The sequence below is a fragment of the Rattus rattus genome, chromosome 3, assembly GCF_011064425.1.
Source record: "Rattus rattus isolate New Zealand chromosome 3, Rrattus_CSIRO_v1, whole genome shotgun sequence".
Lineage (NCBI taxonomy): Eukaryota > Metazoa > Chordata > Mammalia > Rodentia > Muridae > Rattus > Rattus rattus.
The window spans coordinates 67130458-67149768 of record NC_046156.1 but is presented as its reverse complement, the minus strand read 5'-3'; the positions used below and the strand labels follow the sequence as shown (position 1 = coordinate 67149768).

The window sequence follows — 19311 nt, the reverse complement described above, 5'->3', positions numbered from 1 at the left end:
TTGAGTCTTTCTGCTATACCTTCTTCTTTTATTCTAGTGGCCCATGAGGGACCGTGCTTTGTATAACTCATCCTGTGACCAATGCTTAATTTTGCAGTTCCTCCAGGACATGTGCAGCAAACGTGACTTCAGAAAGGAAATGACTGGTTTCATAGCTATATAAATGACGAAAACAGGGGTGAAATAGAAAATTCAACAGGAACATTTGATAGAAATTGAAGATATTTAAAAGACATTAAACAGCTACTTTCTATTATGTAAAGATAGATAAGCTCAAATGTTTTTTGTACTTTATAAAAGATGAAAACCACCGCAGCACTGAGTAGTGGGTATAGTTTAAAGTTATCCATAGTTTGGCTTTTAGCAACTTTCTGAACTCTCTGCACTACTAGTCACTTTTTTCTTACAGAGATTCTGTTGTGTATTTGGACAAACCTCAATAGTAAAGAGCTGATATGTTTTACTTAATCGCAGTAATTGCTGATGAATTAAGCACAAATAAGTATGTATGCCATACATACAGAGTTAATGAAGTATTTTCAAAATAATGAGGAATGGCTCTGAGGAATGCATCCTTTCACTACTCTCCTTTTTATGATATCTGTGAAATCTTTTCCTCTTGTTTTGTATTTACGTTCCATTAAAGTCATACAATCATCATTAGGTGTACATTTCAACTTCATTTTAAAGAGTTTTTGTAGCTAGGATAGATAGGAAGTGTATTAAAAGTTATGTCAGGTTCAGCATTGGACATTATCTCATAAATAGGATATATGTATGAATGTATACAATTCAAGTCTAAGTTTTACAAAATTTGTTTTTCTTGAGTTTCAGTTTGCATAAATTATACACATCTGTACTCCAGATGTAATAAAATTACTCCCTTAATGATTTTATTTTTCAGAGCCAATTTAAGTTAAAATTCATTTTGGTAAGAGTTTCATGATGTTCTTTTAGACAATACTGCTTTGAGTTTCATTTATTATGCTATAGAACTCACTTCTTATTAACTTGAGCAGAAGTACATATTATGTGGCCAATTTAGTTGTTTGAATTAATGAATAAAACATAATCCCTTTTAAGTGAAATACTTATTTTGAAAATACTTCATTAACTCAATGTGTGGCATACATACTTACTTGTGTGTATGTATTGTGAGTATACCTGCCCTTGTGTGCCCATATTTATAAAGTTCAGAGGTTGTTGTGTCTTCCTTGATTGCATTCTATCTTAGTTTTGAAGCAAGAGTTTCTCATTGACTCCTGGAGCTCCTCAATTCAACCAAGTTGCTTACCTAGTGAGGGCTGCTGCCTCTTTCCCCTCCTTCCGGAAGTGTTGGTGTTACAGAGCTATATTGCTGCACAAACCTTTTAAGTGGGTCCTTTAAGTCCAATCTCAGATCTTTGCCTAGTGAGCCCTATCTTCAACTCCAGCTACATTTTTAATAGAACCTATAGCTTATTTATTTAACAAACATACTACGTACATTCTATTTATCTTTAATGACAAAGATGAATAATACTGTTTTTATGTTTCAACATTGCATGTATATGTTCAGCATTATTAGAATATTCACTAATTTTGTATGTTTAAGTATTCTTTTAATATTTTGATGTTATTGGACTGACATTATTTTTATATAGGCCTTTTCTGATCAAATATTATCCACCCATTCTAGTAAGTCTGAATTTATAACTACACTAGGTACTAAAATTTTCTTGATACTTTCATATAACTTCCTCTATGCTTTGCAAATTATCTTCTGCAGCGAGCTTCTCCGCATGATTTCTTTTCAGTAATTAAATTAGCATTTCTAGCTGCTGAAAACTTGTTGGCCTTTTCCGTTCATTGTGCTTCCTCATGCGTAAAATGTGAGACACCCACATTTTTAATTCTTTCAGAGTACCATTTTATAGGCTGGGTTTGTCAGCTATGTAGTGAGAATGGTTTATTTCCCTATTTAATCTTAAATATTAATATAAAATATTAATCTTATGTGTCAATTTAAGTATGGATATTATGTCAGATAAGTGCATATCCAAAATAGGCACTTTATAGTAATTTATAAGTGGTTGAAGATTATTTTTCCTCTTAGAAAGTCTGACTAGGTTATTAAAGATAGGAGATTTCAAACTCCTGGGTTGTCACGGGTATGTGTAAGAATTATAAAACTATAAGATTTTGAAGCCTTGTAATTTGTGATAATTGTCAGTATATTAATGAATTTTATTGCAATAGATTTTAACAACATGGAATAGAATGAATAAACCTTCTATTTTTCTATTTTACTTTATTTGGAAAGCTTAACTGAGTTATATTTTTAAATGAGGACTACTTTTTATTGCAGCTGATTTAGAAAGTGTTTGTTGACAACACAGACCTTATACTTGTTTTCAAAGGAGATCATGTCTGTACCTCAATGTTCCCTTCCTCATTACTGCAGATGATACTTTCCTAGGTACTGTAGTTCTTTGAAGCAAACCATGATCTTCTAGCTATGTATGTCTTTAGATGTTTTGAGTGACCATTCTTTATAAAACAACCCACAAAAGCCAACAAGTAATCTTACGGGATTTTTTGGATCCTGTAAGCTAATTAATATTCTATTTTCTTTATTGAGACTCTGATCTGACCATTGAATTTGTGTTTTGTTGCTGACTGGGACCTTTAAGCAATTTAATTGAAAACTCCAAATGTGGTTTGCCAGTTCAGTCTTTGTATTGTGTTACAGTGTTGGTTTTCAGATACACTACAGTACGGTACAGTGTGTATGTGTATGTAGTCCTTATAATTTACTGACATTGTAGCAGAAGATGGAATGATAGCATCTTCTTTGGAATATGCTTTTCATTCAGCTTCTAATCTTTCATTGCCTGTTGTTTTGATCAGCGTAGTAGTCCATGCAAAGTAATTCAGTTGATTAAAAACTTTAATGGGAATAAAATGTACTTGAAAAGAGAGATTTAGAAAAATTCATGAAATGCCATTGCCAGTCCTCAAATCTGAAGAATCACAGTTATCCTGATTAGCCAAAACAGCTTTGAAAAGATAGTCAGGAGAAAGATGCTCACTTTCTCATTTCAGCCCTGCTTACAACCAAGTGACTAACTCTGAGGCAAGACATAACTATAGACACAGGTCAAAGGAATGAAGGTGAAATAAGTACGGGTGTCTAAAGCTTATTGATTCTTGACAGCAGTGCCCAAATCACTGACTGGTATAGTCCTTGTTACTGAATTTATCTTACTCAGTACTCTTCACAAATAATCAAAATTCTAGAATTAGACATAAAGTTTATTTAAAGAATGTAGAAAGGGAGTTTCTGTTCTAATGTATCTGTTTGCCAATCAGGTCTTGGATTTTCACCAGGAGAGGATTTTGGTTCGATGAGGTCTACATGATGTCAAACAACCAGATTTCCATCGTCACGGTGCTCCTCTCTTTTCCTAATTTCAGCTTGTTATTTATATCGTGACAGTAATGGGCATGCCTTTTACTATTGACATAAGCCTTGTGGAGTGTCCGCATGGCATCTGGCAGGTTTAGCTGGTTTGGAGTGCTCCTTCAGATTGTGGTTTTGCTAGCTTAGTTAGCATGTGGGTGCATGTTGTTATTAGGAGTTAGCTCTTGCAACAGAGCAATAATATATGGGAAAAGTTACTCACAACTTCAGGGTCTAGGCTCTGACAAACACTTTAGCCAGTGATGCTGACCCACCTGGATATCCTCATTTGAAGTAGGGAGTTGAACCTTTCATAACACTTACACCGTATTGCTCAGAGTATGTGACACAACTCAAATCCATTGGTCAGATCAGAATCTCAATAAAGAACATAGAATATTAATTAATTTATAGTATACCTTTCTCAGTGAAAATCAGAAATGTACAACTCTAATCAGAAAAAAATGATAGTGTACCTTCATAATATTTATTTGGAAATAGATTGGATATAATACCAAAAGTTAAGTCTAGACAAAAATGGCTACACGTTATCAAGTTTAAAATTTTTCAAGTAACTCAGGACATTTTTACTTTTGGCAAGAAAATAGAAACATATAGAATGGGGAAGAATATTTCTAATTCTTTTGTTATATAAGGGTCTTGGATCCAGATTATATTAAGAAAACATGAACTCATAACAAAAAGTTAAAAGTGTCTTTAATAGAACTTTTCAAAAGATGTATGTATAAATGACTGAAACATCAACAATGCTTTGTCATTAAAATTAGCAAATGCAAATCAAAGTATAATCAGGTAATACTTCATATATAATAGAACGACAGTCATTAAAAGGAAAATAAAATACTTAACAGGACATAGAATCATTTGGAACACTGATACTTGAAGTACTCTTTACTCTTAGTCATATGTTCAAGCATTCGTAAAAGTTCAGCCTCTGTTATTTTTTTTAAAATTATGCACTTGTCTCATTCTTCTCATATCAGTTTCTATTACTGCCTTTTATTTGTGGTCAGGAGCTTCCTGTTTCTAACCTTAACCCATCCTCACACTCTCTATACACCAGTAATAATGATCCCAAAGTGTAACCTAAGTGGATTTTGGCAATTTCGTGAGTTCTTTCTCTTCTATCCTTCACCCCTCTTCTTTTGCCCTTTCACCCCCTATCACTAGATAGGAGAGGAAAGTAATAGAGGAGAAAGGGCTTGTCACTATCCTTAGACTACTTCCTGCTCGGTAGGGCTGTCGAGTTCTGTGGGGCAAGTTAGATCTTTGCCATCAGGAAATCTCATTTCTCCCTTTTCTTGCTGTTTCTTTTTTGGATAGGACTACTTAATAAATCACAACCAGCACCCCTGCCTCTCAGGGCCTAGCATTTATATAGTCTCTGAAAAGTCCCCAGAATTCTAAACAGCACACAATTACAGAAAATATCTGCAGCTGGCAAAATCACACCCATGAGTGCAGGAGGCAAATCGTAGTCGGCTGGTGTGGACAGTCCAATGCAGCCACATTGCCCACACTTGGGATTAAAATGGAAACATAATCCCATACTATTTCTATGTCTTAAAAAGTAATCAAAACTCCAGAATTCTTACTACACTAAAACATAAACGGAGACTTATCATGTCCTTTCTGTAGTTGTTTAATGTTTAAAACCAAGCATTAAATAAAAAGTTTCATATGTTTATCATGGTTTTAAAGACCTGCTTGATGTGGTTCCTGAGTTTCCTATTTCATACTATGTCCTTCTACCCATGGATTTTTCTGCAGTCACACTAACCTTTCAACCCTTCAAGTATGCTGATTTTTTCCTCCCTCAGACTGTCTGTAGACTCATTGAACACTTACTTACAAAGTATTCTTAAGTAAGTAAAGGTCCAAGCCTTTCTAAAGTGACATACATACATGATTTCTAGGAATGCATGCATATCTGATGTGAAACATGATTAGGCACTCAAAAAAGTAACCAATGTTATTTGATAACCATATGGATGGACAGAAAATGTGCAGAAGTGGCTACTATAGAATGATAGGAAGGCAGTTACTGAAGATTGATTGAGGGAACTGAAGGAATAATTCGTAGAGATAAGAGGCAGCATGATAAAGTTAAAGGGATAAAGAAGGACAAAGGCTCTGAGGCAGGTTGTCACCTGGCTCACTTAAAGAGTACGAGAATATCCCGGGTTGGAGTGAAAGAAAGCGTGATTGGGAGGGAAGCAGGGTAAATCATTCATGTGGATTCTTAGAATTGGAAAGTCTCTGAGGTCTGGCCCACCCTGGTTGCTCTTTTAGGTGGAGAGTAAAGGGATGACCAGGGCAGAAAGTGCTCAGGTGTTCATTGTTCCCACTGGGACTAGAAAGTGTGATCTGAACTATGCTAGTGACTTGAAGGTAGTGAGGAGTGGCTGGATTTGAGTGTGCTGTGTCTGCTCATAGGATGTAAGGAATTCCATGAGGGAAAGTAGATGAAGGCTCACTAGCAGGTCTTTATGTGAAGAACTGAGTGAATGGAACTGCTCGGAGGAAAGATTATACAGGAGCAGCTGAAATACAAGAGAGGGTCAGGGCCCAGTTCTGACCATGTTAGGTGTTCACGTGACATCAGTTAGTCAACTGGATGTATATTCTTGAAATTTATGGCATGTCTATGTTTGGAATACAGAATTTTGGAATGTCATTATACTGGTAACATTGAAAACCATGAGTCAGATTGAGATCACCAAGTGCAAGAATGCAGGTGCTAGCTGTGTTTTGACAGAAAATGAGAAATGTTCATGCTTCTGTTTTTACTTTTGATAAGAACGATACGCATTGCCAACTAATGCTGCCACACCCAGTAAGAGCTGGCCTCGCAATCGCCGTGGGAAGGTGTTTTTTTCTTTTCTCTGTTTGACCTTTATCAGTCTCTGCCTCACAGGTCCTCTCCACTCCCACCCAAACAGTGCCTCTGCCCTGCTGCAGCACGTTGAGTTCTTTCCAGAACGCAGAATAAGAACTTACAAGTAGTTTGTTGTTTCCGTGATATTCTTGAAAATGTAGGCGTTGAAACCACACTCTGCCTTTCCGTGGTTTTCTGGTCTTTGTGAAGTATGCAGCATAGTTGGTTAAGTTTGTTTAATGGGTAACACGACCCAATCTTAGGGAATTCTATCGGATTTAAGATTATGGAATGGATTTTGTGCTTAGTAGTTGCTTCATTGGTGTTTACAAAATAATAAGTAATATTTGTTCTATTCATGAGCACACCAGTGTGCATGTGCCAGGAACACTATTATATTGGCTAATTTCCACAACTTAGTTTGACATTTGAATATAGAAAAAATGATGATTTCTTCCTTGTTTTAATATTGCTAGTCCTTATAACTGATTTGTGTGTGGAAAATCATATGAAAATGATTTTAAGAGTACAGGAAATGTCTGTACTATTGAAAGTTCCCTGTGTGGCTATAAAAGTTTTCATCTGATTTAAATCATTAACTTAGGCCAGTGGGAAAGAAACTTTATTCAGATTTGGACAGACAATATTACTGTTCTTTCAACATGACTCTTTATCCCATTCACAGTGATTCATAGTCTTCTGAGCTTCCATGTGTAGACTGCTGTGTGACTGTGTGTTGTGTTAGTGACCCGCACACTTTAATCTCCTTTCCAGTTCTTAATCCCCACCGTGGTGCTTTCCACATGCAGCTACATGGTGCCGCAAGGAAGGGCTGGTGAGCCAGGCATCTCTGCTCTATTAGCACCTTCCTCTGCTCACCTGCCATACATACTTGAAGGCAGAAAACGTGTGTTTTTCAATGGAGATGCAATGCTTTGGCTCAGAACTTTAGGAAAGAGCTTGAGGTGCAGTTCCGTGTACTAATCCAGCTGTATGTAATACTTTGAAATAACCTGGGAAATTATTATTGTGTCAGAAGAAGCAAATGTTATTCTCTGTTTTGTTGGGCTTCATCCATCAAAGGCTGAAAAAGGAGATAAAGGTCAACTTATACCCCTTTTATGCTCAGAAATTTGAATAGATTTTTATAATGTATTTTCTTTATTAATAATGAGAACATTTTCTGTGTAAGTATGAGATATGATGATGTTTGTGGATGGAAGCCAGTGTAGCACTTGCTTATTAACTTGTCTGTACATTGTTCCTTGAGATACTTGAGATGCGATCCCTACCACTCATGTATAAAAGCTGGCTGGTTGCTCTGTAGCTAGTTTCAGTCATCCCAATGCTGGCAAGGTAGAGAGAGAAGGGCAGATCTCAGAACTCACTGACCAGAGAGCATAGCCAAACTGTGGGAAGCTCTGGGTTCATTGAGATACTCGCGCCAAAAAATACAGTAAAAGAGCAATCGAGGAAGACATAAAAGTAACCTCTGGCTTCAGATGATTGTGGGTGCATACACACACACACACACACACACACACATACACACACAGATGAATATATATATATATATTCACACACACACACACACAGATGAATATATATATATATATAAACACACACATATATTCACACACACACACACACACACACACACACACACACACACACACACACACATCAATAGATCTTGGTATTTAAACTCAACTTCAGAAGAAAGTTAAACAGGTTACCAGAATGGCTTAACTTATGGATGCCTAGTTAATCGTTCTCATACTGTTTAAGAGTTAGAGGAGAATATATAACATATGTCTTTTAAGCAAGGATATGATTGACATTGAACAAAATAATTACAGAATGTTTTTGAGTGTTAGTATGAGTTGACTAGCATTTGGTAGGTCTTTAAGAGAGCTTGTTGGCCAAATTCAACCAAAATCTACTACTCAAAATGGTGTCTGTTTGCCCTGGTGAGCAATTTATTGTTAGAATTAATTTGTTTTGTATTTCCTTAAGAAAATAATAGAATTATTTAGTGGATTGCAATCTTGTCTTTTCTGGTTACAGTTTCCTTAACAAGTAGTTAATCATATTGACTCAAGTGGTCTCTGTTTCTAACAATGCCTGTATGTCATGTGAGTGCCCAGTTTATTCTGGGTAGACTTTTTAAGTGCTACCCATAACTACTAATTTCTTAGTGTTTTGAAGGGAATGGTTTTTACCAAGTTTGATACTTATCTTTGATATACCGAAAAATGCTGTTTTTAAATGCAATTCGTAAAAGTCGTATTATGTTTAAAAACATGAACTCCTTGCATTTGATTTTTCTGTATTGCTGTGTTCACTGTGCTAAGTATGCATGGCAGCAATGTTTTACCCACAGCAGGGCCGGTTTGTGCAAATAAGTGTGTCATCACTGTTAGCTCTCTTTATATTCTCAAATTAGCACTAGTGTTATATTACAGGCTCACATTTGAGATTTTCACATTTTTATTACACATTGTTTTGGTTCTTTGCCAGGACCCTTGGGCTGACCTTTGTGCCTTGTCCTGCTGAGGCAAGTATCCTCCTTTCGCCCTCCTTCTCCATTGCAAAGTATATCTGCTACTTGGAAACTATTTAGTTCTCACTTAGAGGAGACTGGAGAGTTAGCTTGAAATACAATATCTTACAGCCATTTGAGCTGGATCATTGAACTAAGCAGAGACTTAAAATGAAGCTACAAAGGATGGTCTCTTTTTCTCCTAATTAATGAGTCTGCACTTTCTCTCAGCGTATTGGTACAAGAGGATAGATTGGTATAGAGCAAAGCATACATTTTTCAATGCCTAGTTTGGGCTCAAAGTAATTCTCAAGGATTCAGTATATAGCGAGAAACTGAAAAAGGTAGGATTAGGTAGATCATTTTGACTTGTGTTTAATACTGTAATTAAGAGCTGGACTAAAATACTGTTGTTGTAAGTAGGGAATAGTCTTAAGACATTTTTTATTATTTTAAGATAAACAGTACTTTTATTTTAACTAGCATTTTTGAGGAACTTTTCTGCTATTGGCACTCATTGTTTGTCTCATCCTCTCAGAATTTTATCTCTAACGTGTACTGCTCCCCACAGCTTGAGACCTGTAGGTACAAAGCCTCTCTCCATCTGCACTTGAAATGTCTGGACAGCATGTCCACCTTGGGACACTTCTGTAATTCTTCCCCTGCCATCTGTTGCTTGCTCTCTCCCTGCTGAGCAAAGGTCTTCTTCCACTTGCTTGATTACAGACATCAGCCATCACCAGGTTTCTTTTACTTTACTTCCTTCGATTTATTTTGATTTTGCATTCAAATACGTGTTTTGCATACTGTCTTTTTGTAACTTTAACCACTACATAAATGGTCCATATCCCCTGAAATAACTTTGTGTTTGTTTGTTTTTTTCCTTCATCCATGTTTCACTGCCTTTACGTAAGAAAAGAAGGCAGAACAGTCATTATGAAACCTTAGCTTCGGCAGACCCCTCACGGACCAGTCTCTCCCTTTTCTGTGCTCTGACTTTCTGCTCTTGACTTCTTCCATCCACCCTGGCCAGCTCCTCTGTCCCTGCATCCTTGTCCAGCACTGATCTTTTTACCCTCTGGTCACAGCCCTTGTGCATCTATCCTCGCCTCTCATCTTTCCTCTTTCCTCTATCTACTTTTACACAAAAGCCTTCTTTGCTGCTTCTTCTCTACCTCTACCAACCAGTCTCCTAAATATAAACCAAGCTCGTTATGTCTTTACCACTCACTAAACCAGTCATTTGCAACTGCAGGTTTACTGCCTATTTGTTTCTATCTTGATTGTGTACTTTATGAGAATAAGAACTCTCTGTTACATGTGTCTAGTGCCAACACATTGTGCTCAGCAAATAATTCTTTAATAAATGATTATACCTATGAAAACTCTGCATTTTACCTCCTAAATATATCAGGTTGTTTTTGTTCAGTCTAAAAACCCAAAATGCCATAGTAGAACTCTTTCACCATTCTCTTAGTACAAAGGAAAAATTAATTTTCAGAACCTCATGATTGGTAAATTTCAAATTATAGTTTTAGTTCTTTTTTTTTTTTTTTTTTTTTTTTTTTTTTTTTTTGGTTCTTTTTTGGAGCTGGGGACCGAACTCAGGGCCTTGCGCTTCCTAGGCAAAGCGCTCTACCACTGAGCTAAATCCCCAACCCATAGTTTTAGTTCTTTAATCAAATAAGTGCTGATTATATATGAAAATTATGGACTAGGAAATAGTACAAAATAAAACGAGCACATTTTAAGAAAATTCAAAACTCTGAGTACATGTTTTGAGGTTCTTTTAATTTTGGAAGAAGGTAGTATAATGAAAAGAAGAAACACAGTTTGAGAACATATTCAGAAAACACACTTCCCATCTCACATGGAGAACATTGGATAAAATTTGTTGAATTTCTGTTTCATGTTTTAAATGTAGATATAATCAAACTTGAATGAATGATATTGTAGTTGGACTTTTACTACTTTGTAGTTTCTTTTTTATTCCACTCTTCTCCACCTTGTTCTACCCTTTCAGCCCCTAACACTAGGTAGGAGAGAAAGAAGGGCAAAGGAGGCAGGGGAGGCATTGCCATTGCACTACTCTGATGACAAGGAACATCACGTTCCCTGGAGTGAGTTTGATCTTCATCATCAGGATATTTAATTTATTCTTACTGTTGATTCATCTTAACAAACCACAGCCAACAAGAGCCAACAGCAGCCGACAGCAGCTGACCACCAAGCCATAGCTTACTGCTACTCAACCACCAAGCCATAGCTTACTGCTACTCAACCACCAAGCCATAGCTTACTGCTACTCAACTACCAACCCATAGCTTACTGCTACTCAACCACCAAGCCATAGCTTACTGCTACTCAACCACCAAGCCATAGCTTACTGCTACTCAACCACCAAGCCATAGCTTACTGCTACTCAACCACCAAGCCATAGCTTACTGCTACTCCACAGAAGTCCCCAGAATTCCAGACACCACACGTCACGGGAACTTGTCAGCAGCTGGCAAAACCACATTCCTGCCAGAGCAGATTGTAATCAGCTGCTGTGGATGGTCTGAAGCAGCCCCATGACCCACACCTGGGATTAAAATGAAAACATATTCCCTGAATATTTCTGTGGATTTTTCTTTCAACAAACCAAAATTCTTGCTTCATGATATATTGTGGAATAAGATTATTTGATGTAATTAAAACAAACACTAAATTTTGTTACTGATTATTATGATTATTATTTTGACTTTTGTACAATTTAAATATCAAAGCTAAGTATGACTCTGCATTTGAGACAGTCAGTCCATACTATAGACAAACAATCATGTTCATTTATTATTTAAATTGGGATTTTTATGTGTTCCAACTAGCCTTGGTCCTGATAGGTTTCAGCTTAAATTAAAAATTCATTGGGACGATTTTTCATACTTTTTGCAGTTTTCTTTTTAATATTTTATAATAAATACAAATAGAGTAGTTAGAAGACAGGGAAAACATTTCCTTCTAAGATCTAATATTTATTTTTTTTAACAATGAGTTTTCTGGTGATTCATTCTATTACAATTCGAGTAAATAATGTTATTCCAAGGTGAAATAATTGAAATTATACTGTTATCAGTTTCAACTCATTAGAGGAATTTTTAAAATTCTAAGCCATTAGATATAATAATTTAAGAATTTTATATTTCAGGTAATTTACCAGTTCTACAATCCATTGAAACCATTGCCTTAGTCCTGAAGAATGAATCAGTAAGGCTTTTTAATTTAAGTCAAGGATAGTATTTCAACTGGCTTTTTAACAGCAGTAACCTCATAGCATATATTTATCTCCTGATTTCTTCCATCATAGCGTGAAGAAGTGAATTATTGAAAAGATAAAAATAAATTTGTTTGCTTTCTGTCAGAGTTCATATCCACAGCCAGCCTTGATAGAAGAGGAGAATGATTTAGACAAGTTTGCTTTGGAGATTCATAACATATGCTTGCTGGACAGAATTGAGTTATCTCTGCTCCAGAGAGTGAGTTAGTGTAGCAGGGGCTGACAGAGATGAAGATAACTGAGGGAAATTCAATTACCTTTTAGTGTTTTCTTTCTAATGGGATTCTTAATGTGAAAAAGATCCTTAGATGATGTGCGGTTTTTTCTTGAGCTTTGCTTTGATACCTGCTTCCTGAGTACTACAAACTTTTACTTCAGATGGACCTTCCTTAAGTGTAAAGTAGGCAGTTTGCTAAGTGTAGTAGATTATATTGAAATAGTCTTTTAATTTTTTTTACTTGATGTCAGTGGTAATTTATATAATCTTGACTACACATTTAGCATCCCATATGTTAAATAAGCCTATCATTTAGTATGAGAGCAATACTTTTCCCCTCTCGCAAATGACCTTTTGGAAAATATGTCACAGTTCTCACTATTGATCTATTTATGCCTCTGTCAGCTATCTTATGCTGGTTCCTGGTGGTCGTCTTTAAAAGCTCTTAGGCTGCTCAGGCTCAGGCATTTCACTATTACCTTTGCATTCTGCCAGACCTTTTTTTTTTTTTTGGTAATCTGCATTGGTATCTTTCTTCTCTCATATTCTCTTTTATTTTTCATTGTATTAAATCTGGCTTTTTTTTCTCTTCAGTCTTATACTAATTGCTTTAAAGTTCCTCTCTTTAGTACATTTAGCTTCCGTAGATTCTTTAATTATCCACATTTCTCTCAACAGACATTGATATCATACCCTTATATTTGCCTTAACTTTCTCACCTGATATTTTGTTAGTCTGCTTTTCAGTTCTCATGGTTCTCTATGTTTTTATTCCTTCGATTAAAGCTATAGATCTCTGTAAAGCATGATAAAGGAAGGATGTCAAAGTGTTGTCTTTCCACATCACATGATGATTCAAAGATTTTCTTCATAAAAACTGCATGTTATTGGTACAGAGACAGGCAGGTAGATCAATGGAATAGAATTGAAGACCTAAAAATGAACTCACACACCTATGGTCACTTGATCTTTGACAAAGGAGCTAAAACCATCCAGTGGAAAAAAGACAGCATTTTCAACAAATGGTGCTGGTTCAACTAAAGGTCAGCATGTAGGAGAATGCAAATCGATCCATTTGTATCTCCTTGTACAAAGCTCAAGTCCAAGTGGATCTTAAAACCACTAAAACCAGATACACTAAAACTAATACAAGAGATAGTGGGGAGGAGCCTCTAACACATGGGCACAGGGGAAAAGTTCATGAACACCAATGGCTTATGCTCTAAGATCAAGAATCAACAAAAGGGACCTCATAAAATTGCAAAGCTTCTATAAGCAAAGGACACTGTCAATGGGACAGAATAGCAACCAACAGATTGGGAAAAGATCTTTACCAATCCTATGTCTGATGGAGGGCTAATATCCAATACATAAAAATTCAAGAAGTTAGACTCCAGAGAATCAAATAACTCTATTAAAAAATGGGGTACAGAGCTAAACAAAGAATTCTCAACTGAGGAATATTGAATGGCCAAGAAGCACTGAAAGAAATGTTCAACATCCTTAGTCATCATGGAAATGCAAATTAAAACAACTCTGAGATTCCACATCATACAATCAGAATGGCTAGGATCAAAACCTTAGGTGATAGCAGATGGTGGCGAGGATGTGGAGAAAGAGGAGCACTACTTCATTGGTGGTGGGATTGCAAGCAGAATAAACCACTCCAGAAATCAGTCTGGAGGTTCCTCAGATTATTGGACATAGTACTTTCTGTGCATATACCCAAAAGATGCTATAAAATATAACAAGGACACATTCTCCACTATGTTCAGAGCAACTTTATTTATAATACCCAGAGGCTGGAAAGAACCCAGATGTCCTTCAACAAAAGAAGGGTTTCAACAGAAAATGTGGTACATTTATACAATGGAGTACTACTCAGCTATTAAGAAAAATGAATTCATGAAATGGAACTAGAAAAATATCATCCTGAGTGAGATAACCCAATCACAAAAGAACACACCTGATAAGTACTCACTGGTAAGTGGATATTAGCCCAAAAGCTCAGAATCCCCAAGATACAATTTACAGACCACCTGACGCTCATGAAGAAAGAAGACTAAAGTGTGGGATGCTTTATGCTTCTCAGAAGGGGGAAGATAATAGTAAACAGGAAATACAGAGACAACATGTGGAGCAGAGACTAAAGGAAACTCTAACCAAACAAGTGAAAGATCTGTATGATAAGAACTTCAAATTTCTCAAGAAAGAAATCAAAGAAGATGTCAGAAAATGGAGAGATCTCCCATGCTCGTGGATTGGCAGAATTAAGGTAGTAAAAATGGACACCCTACCAAAGGCAATCTATAGTATCTAGTATTCTATGTAGGGTTGGATTTGTACAAATATGCTGCTTATATTTGGTTTTGTCATGGAATATATTGGTTTCTCCATCTATGTTGATTGAGAGTTTTGCTGGGTATAGTAGCCTGGGCTGGCATCTGTGGTCTTTTAGGCTCTGTATGACATCTGCCCGGGATCTTCTGGCTTTTAGCTTCTTTCTTCATAAGTCTGGTGTAATTCTAAGAGGTCTGCTTTTATATTACTTGGTCCTTTCCCTTACAACTCTGAATATTCTTTCTTTATTCTATATGTGTAGTGTTTTGATTATTATGTGGTGGGAGAATATTCTTTTCTGGTCCAATTTATTTGGAGTTCTGTAGGTTTCTTGTCCATCTCTTTCTTTAGGTTAGGGGAACTTTCTTCTATAATTTTGTTGAAAGTGTTTTCTGGTAATCTTTACCCTCTGCTATTCCTATTACTATTATTTTTTAAATATGCATAACAATGATTTTATTATGGCATTTCCAGACATGTACATAGTGGATTTCTACCACATCTTCCTGTCTCAGCCAGTGCTCTGCTGTTGGAAAGAGCCACCATGATCACAGGAACTTTTTTTTTATTTTTTCTGCATCTTTATTAAATTGGGTATTTCTTATTTACATTTCAAATGTTATTCCCTTTCCCGGTTTCCAGGCAAACACCCCCCTAATCCCTACCCCTCCCCTTCTATATGGGTGTTCCCCTGCCCTTCTGCCTCCCATTACCACCCTCCCCGCAACAATCACGTTCACTGGGGGTGCAGCCTTGGCAGGACCAAGGGCTTCCCCTTGCACTGGTGCCCTTACTAGGTTATTCATTGCTACCTATGAGGTTGGAGCCCAGGGTCAGTCTGTGTATAGTCTTCGAGTAGTGGCTTAGTCCCTGGAAGCTCTGGTTGGTTGGCATGGTTGTTCATATGAGGTCTCAGTTCAGTGGTTTAATGATGGCATTCGCCTATGCATTTGCTGTATTCTGGCTGTGTCTCTCAGGAGAGATCTACATCCAGTTCCTGTCGGCCTGCACTTCTTTACTTCATCCATCTTATCTAGTTTGGTGGCTGTATATGTATGGGCCACCTGTGGGGCAGGCTCTGAATGGGTGTTCCTTCTGCCTCTGTTCTAAACTTTGCCTCCCTATTCCCTCCCAAGGTATTCTTGTTCCCCTTTTAAAGAAGGAGTTTAGCATTCGCATTTTGGTCATCCTTCTTGAATTTTATGTGTTCTGTGCATATAGGGTAATTCGAGCATTTGGGCTAATAGCCACTTATCAATGAGTGCATACTATGTCTGTTTTTCTGTGATTGGGTTACCTCACTCAGGATGATATTTTCTAGTTCCATCCATTTGCCTATGAATTTCATAAAGTCATTGTTTTTGATAGCTGAGTAATATCCATTGTGTAGATGTACCACATTTTCTGTATCCATTCCTCTGTTGAAGGGCATCTGGGTTCTTTCCAGCTACTGGCTATTATAAATAAGGCTGCGATGAACATAGTGGAGCATGTGTCTTTGTTATATGTTGGGGCATCTTTTGGGTATGTGCCCAAGAGAGGGATAGCTAGGTCCTCAGGTAGTTCAATGTCCAATTTTCTGAGAAACCTCCAGACTGATTTCCAGAATGGTTGTACCAGTCTGCGATCCCATCAACAATGGAGGAGTGTTCTTCTTTCTCCACATCCTCGCCAGCATTTGCTGTCACCTGAGTTTTTGATCTTAGCCATCCTGACTGGTGTGAGGTGGAATCTCAGGGCTGTTTTGATTTGCATTTCCCTTATGACTAAAGATGTTGAACATTTCTTTAGGTGCTTCTCAGCCATTTGGCATTTCTCAGCTGTGAATTCTTTGTTTAGCTCAGAACCCCATTTTTTAATAGGGTTATTTGTCTCCCTGCAGTCTAATTTCATGAGTTCTTTGTATATTTTGGATATGAGCCCTCTATCAGTTGTAGGATCTTTTCCCAATCTGTTGGTTGCCATTTTGTCCGAACAACAGTGTCCTTTGCCATACAGAAGCCTTGTAGTTTTATGAGATCCCATTTGTCCATTCTTGATCTTAGAGCATAAGCCATTGGTGTTTTGTTCAGGAAGTTTTCTCCAGTGCCTATGTGTTCGAGATTCTTGCCCACTTTTTCTTCTATTAGTTTGAGTGTATCTGTTTTGATGTGGAGGTCCTTGATCCACTTGGACTTAAGCTTTGTACAGGGTGATAAGAATGGATCGATCCGCATTCTTGTACATGCTGACCTCCAGTTGAACCAGCACCATTTGCTGAAAAATGCTTTCTTTTTTCCATTGGATGGTTTTGGCTCCTTTGTCAAAAAGCAAGTGACCATAGGTGTGTGGGTTCATTTCTGGGTCTTCAATTCTATTCCACTAGTCTATCTGTCTGTCTCTGTACCAATACCATGCAGTTTTTATCACTATTGCTCTGTAATACTGCTTGAGTTCAGGGATAGTGATTCCCCCTGAAGTCCTTTTATTGTTGAGGATAGTTTTAGCTATCCTGGGTTTTTTGTTATTCCAGATGAATTTGCAAATTGCTCTGTATAACTCTCTGAAGAACTGGATTGGTATTTTGTTGGGGATTGCATTGAATCTGTAGATCACTTTTGGTAAAATGGCCATTTTTACTATATTAATCCTGCCAATCCATGAGCATGGGAGATCTTTCCATCTTCTGAGCTCTTCTTCAATTTCTTTCTTCAGAGGCTTGAAGTTCTTATCATACAGATCTTTCACTTGCTTGGTCAAAGTCACACCGAGCTATTTTATATTATTTGGGACTATTATGAAGGGTGTCATTTCCTTAATTTTTTTCTCGGCTTGTTTCTCTTTTGTGTACAGGAAAGCTACTGATTTATTTGAGTTAATTTTATACCCAGCCACTTTGCTAAAGGTGTTTATCAGGTTTAGTAGTTCTCTGGTGGAACTTTTGGAATCACCTAAATATACTGTCATATCATATGCAAATAGTGATATTTTGACTTCTTCTTTCCAATCTGTATCCCTTTGATCTCCTTTTGTTGTCTGATTGCTCTGACTAGAACTTCAAGAACTATATTGAATAAGTAGGGAGAGAGTGGGCAGCCTTGTCGAGTCCCTGATTTTAGTGGGATTGCTTCAAGTTTCTCTCCATTTAGTTTAATGTTAGCTATTCGTTTGCTGTATATGGCTTTTACTATGTTTAGGTCTGGGCCTTGAATTCCTATTCTTTCCAGGAGTTTTATCATGAAGGGGTGTTGAATTTTGTGAAATGATTTCTCAGCATCTAATGAAATGATCATGCGGTTTTTATCTTTCAGTTTGTTTATATAATGTATCACGTTGATGGTTTTCCATATATTAAACTATCCCTGCATGCCTGGGATGAAGCCTACTTGATCATGATGGATGATTGCTTTGATGTGTTGTTCTTGGATTCGGGTTGCAAGAATTTTATTGAGTATCTTTGCATCGATATTCATAAGGGAAATTGGTCTGAAGTTCTCTTTCTTTGCTGGGTCTTTGTGTGGTTTAGGTATAAGAGTAATTGTGGCTTCATAGAAGGAATTCAGTAGTGTTCCATCTGTTTCAATTTTGTGGAATAGTTTGGATAGTATTGGTATGAGGTCTTCTATGAAGGTCTGATAGAATTCTGCACTGAACCCGTCTGGACCTGGGCTCTTTTTGGTTGGGAGACCTTTAATGACTGCTTCTATTTCTTTAGGAGTTATGGGGTAGTTTAAATGGTTTATCTGTTCCTGATTTAACTTTGGTACCTGGTATCTGTCTAGGAAATTGTCCATTTCCTGCAGATTTTCAAGTTTTGTTGAATATATGCTTTTGTAGTAGGATCTGATGATTTTTTTAATTTCCTCTGAATCTGTAGTTATGTCTCCCTTTTCATTTCTGATTTTGTTAATTTGGACACACTCTCCATGTCCTCTCGTTATCTGGCTAAGGGTTTATCTATCTTGTTGGTTTTCTCAAAGAACCAACTTTTGGTTTTGTTGATTGTTTGTATAGTCTACTTTTTGTTTCAACTCTGAGTTTGATTATTTCCTGCCTTCTATACCTTCTGGGTGTATTTGCTTCTTTTTTGTTCTAGAGCTTTTAGGTGTGCTGTCAAGCTGCTGATATATGCTCTTTCCTGTTTCTTTTTGCAGGCACTCAGAGCTATGAGTTTTCCTCTTAGCACAGCTTTCATTGTGTCCCATAAGTTTGGGTATGTTGTACCTTCATTTTCACTAAATTCTACGAAGTCTTTAATTTATTTATTTCTTCCTTGACCAGGTTATCATTTAATAGAGCATTGTTCAATTTCCATGTATATGTGGGCATTCTTCCCTTATTGTTGTTGAAGACCAGCTTTAGCCCATGGTGGTCTGATAGGATGCATGGGATTACTTCTATATTTCTTCATCTTTTGAGGCCTGTTTTATGACCGCTTATATGGTCAATTTTGGAGAAAGTACCATGAGGTGGTGAGAAGAAGCTATATCCTTTTGTTTTAGGATAGAATGTTCTATAAACATCTATGAAGTCCTTTTGGTTCATGACTTCTCTTAGTCTGTCTATGTCATTGTTTA

General features: G+C 36.9%; 1 protein-coding gene across 1 annotated transcript in view; it reads left to right on the top strand.

The window, feature by feature from the left end:
- The window catches only part of Lrba (LPS responsive beige-like anchor protein), a 543225-nt gene that overhangs the window by 185594 nt on the left and 338320 nt on the right, over window positions 1-19311 (top strand). The window lies entirely within an intron of this gene.